This window comes from Etheostoma spectabile, chromosome 16 (assembly GCF_008692095.1).
Source record: "Etheostoma spectabile isolate EspeVRDwgs_2016 chromosome 16, UIUC_Espe_1.0, whole genome shotgun sequence".
Taxonomy (NCBI): Eukaryota; Metazoa; Chordata; class Actinopteri; order Perciformes; family Percidae; genus Etheostoma; species Etheostoma spectabile.
This window is the reverse complement of record NC_045748.1, coordinates 14,311,839-14,315,366: the sequence shown is the minus strand read 5'-3', so window position 1 is coordinate 14,315,366 and position 3,528 is coordinate 14,311,839. Positions and strand designations below refer to the sequence as shown.

Genomic DNA, 3,528 nt, shown 5'->3' with positions numbered 1-3,528 from the left:
GTGTGTGTGTGTGTGTGTGTGTGTGTGTGTGTGTGTGTGCGCATGTGCGGGTTATGGCAGGCATATGGTGCAGTTCAGTCAAACCCATAAATCATCTGCATCCCCTCTTTTTCCTCCCAGGGATCTGAGGTCCTAGGTTCCACTCTCACAGAGCAGCCATTGCGCGCACGCGCACACAAAACTAGATCACATAAAAGTACTCTTGAATAATAACTATAATCTCAGTTATCCTCTCTGGCTCTTAATGGCATTTATATATGCATTCAAAGCTTTTATTTTGAAATTTTTGAATTATCATCATTGACTTTATTTGTATATTATGTAGAAAAGTGTTTATAAGCCTGAGAGTTTATTTAGTTTTAATCCATATAAAAGGTTGGTTATATGAATCACATTTTCAGTATTACTTTTTTCCCCAAGAATTTTGAAAAAGTAAATCCCAGTATAACTACCGTACCGTATTATGGATGGTTGGTGCTGCAAAAGCAAATGCATCCTTATACTGTACATACACATTACAGCAGGACTTATGGGTTGGACAGCATGTCATAGTAGTTGCACCCTTTGTCATGTCCCTGTCCCAGTTACTGAGCATGCTCTGATGAGGATTAGCAATCTATTGGCAAGAGAGTCTGATCCACAGACCCAGCAGCCCATTGGTCAACTGGCTGACTGGCATTTGGTGAAGGGGGAGAGAAGGTCAGAAAAACCAAATCCTAATACCCAGTCATACTACAGTATCAAGCCATCTTTTTAAATCAGCTCCCAGGGCTGCAAAAGAGTCTGAATAAAGAACAAGTAGACACATGCAGACAGATAAGTCTATGCAACCTCACATGTACTAAACTAGATCAACAACAATCCTATCTGTGCACCATCCTCCTCTCAATCCCATCTAATGAAATCTTTGCATTTTTATAAAGATTGACTGAGAGAGATTGGATCATGTCTGGAAAATCATGTGACATATTAATAGCATCCATGCTATCACTCAGTCCACCACCATTAGGTGTTCTGGCAGAACATTAACTGGTCCAAAATCACAATGGCTTCATTAGCGTGGAGCTAAATAAATGTCTGACACACCGGTAATAAATTATAAGAATGCTTAGACTGACAGGTGGCATTAAACATTATTGTTATAATTCCTCAGGCTACATTAATTCAACTGACAAATGATCTCATTATATGCAAATGCATTTGTGTGGAATACACCTAAAAATGTGTCTGAGCAGGGACTAGACACTGTATGCTCGCTGTAGTGTGTGTGTGTGTGTGTGTGTGTGTGTGTGTGTGTGTGTGTGTGTGTATGCGTGTGTGTGTGTGCGTGTGCCAGAGAGTGTGTTGTGGGACAGTAAGTGAGTCCATCTGTACAAATAGGCACATGTCACAGGATTATGTAATGAATCATCTTAGATTGTTGATGCATTGTGTGAGAGACTGATGGCGCTGTTGCATGGCAGAAAATGACACTAGGACCTCGCCTTTTTTATTCTTTCACTTTTTGGGGTTGGAAAGTAATATTTCAACTCTCTACAGCCTCACCATTCTGATCTAAGTGTAGGTGTGCTAGGGGTGGGAAAAATAATCGATTCTTATATGCATTCCGATTCTTTTTAGAACAATTTGATGCTCGAAGTTATATATATATATATATATATATATATATATATATATATATATATATATATATATATATATATATATATATATATATATATATATAAAAAATGGATAATGGACAACCACTTAGAGTTTAGGCAAGAGTGCAGAAAAAAACAAACACAAAAGTGGCCAAAAGGAGAAAAAAAACAGTAACTGTGAATATACTATATACATGATCTAACAAGACATAAATAAAATAATTAGGCAAAACACATACAGTATAGGCTGTTAATCTACTTTATCACATTACATCTGACCACCTCGTGTTTCATGTTCTAAGAAGCCAATTCTCGAACTTTAAACATGACTGAGCCTCCAACATGGAAAATCACTGTGAGAGAAGGTGATTTTCATAAGCATGTTTAAGGCTTAAGTATGAATAAAAACCTCAATAGACAAAACATTTCATTAAAACTTGCGTGTGACAAATACTGTATATTTCAAAATCTAACTCATATTTGTTTTTAAATCACGCATGAAAATGTACATTAAAAAAAATTGTTGCATCGAGATACATTGATAATTGGTTAAGAATTCAATTGTTGGCATCTGAATGGAAAGGTGCCAAGAGATTCCCACCCCTGGTGGGCACTTGCAAGTTTGCATACTAGAATGGAGAGCTATACGAGTATGGTGGTTAAAAGTTATGTGGGGCGATCGCCCCATGTTGGCTGAGTCCTGCAGCAGCGCGGGTTCAAATCCTACCTGCTGCCCTTTGTTGCGCATCATCCCCCATCTCTCCTATCCACTGTCTCTGACATAACTAACTATAAAGGGAAACCCAGAAAAAGAAATCTTATAATAAAAAGTTATGTAAACTGCTGCTTTTATTGATGATGTAGAGCTTATAAATCCCCTGCTAGCCCACGATTAGAGCCTGTGAGATCCCTCTATCCTGTGCATAGTTGACGGAACTTTCTCTATCTCTGCTTTCCCAGGGACTAGTTTATTAAAGAATATATACTTTACTACGGAGGTGGACAACCTGCGGTCCTCCAGGAAATAGAATTATTTGGACATGTTTTAACATAGTCCTTTTGAGTTTTAGGACACCTTTTTGTTTGTCACACAGTTTGTCAAAAAAGTGTCATAAAACCGCCAATGTGTTACAAGGCCGCTCTCAAGTATTTGGTCTCGTTCACATAATGTGTTTAAAAAAAACAATCGTTAATCAGCAACAAGAACAAATCAGATTAGAGATCAGATCAAAATCTTTATTATGAATTACTATTAGACATTAAAATGTTAACATTCTCTGTACAACATACATAGTGTTAATGTTGTAACAGTGTTGTGTGCAGCGCATGAAAATGTTCTGCTGAAATTAGAAAGTCTGACATTTAGAAAAAGTCTGAATGTCTGCCTCACTAGTGTGCTATTTCTCTCGTTAACTAACCACTGAATAAAAATGTGGCCACCTAACCAATTTTAATTTTCCAAGAAATCAAGAGTTTAAAGAGAGAAAATCATAACAGTAGTTTTGTGTATTCAGATTGGGTTCTAAGCCAATTATACCATGGTAGATCAGTAATTAATAAATCCATTGCTGTTGTGAACAATTCCATTATTTGTCATCTCTCAGATGTAGAGATGACAAAACGGAGTGTGTGCAAACATATCCGTACAAAACATTGTAAGTGTAAAACAGAGTAATACACTTTGACAAAAACGGTATGATTTGATCTTACAACCATATTAACAATAGTCACACCTTTGTCACTGTGTTTTGCAGAAAAAACAAAAATTTTCAGCACTGAAAGGGTTGTGGCACAGTTTTTGAGTTTAGCCTATCTCAGCAGTGTGAAATCACACTTTGTGTTCTCACTTCTGTGTGTGTGTGTGTGTGCGTGCGTGCGTGCGTGC

At 37.2% G+C, this 3,528-nt stretch overlaps 1 protein-coding gene and 1 long non-coding RNA gene across 2 annotated transcripts in view; both read left to right on the top strand.

The window, feature by feature from the left end:
- ntng2b (netrin g2b) overlaps nt 1–3,528 on the top strand; it is a 61,618-nt gene that overhangs the window by 39,041 nt on the left and 19,049 nt on the right. The window lies entirely within an intron of this gene.
- On the top strand, nt 2,012–3,396 carry LOC116704124 (uncharacterized). Its single transcript, XR_004335600.1, has 2 exons — nt 2,012–2,313; nt 2,475–3,396. It is a non-coding gene; the product is annotated as an uncharacterized LOC116704124 (long non-coding RNA).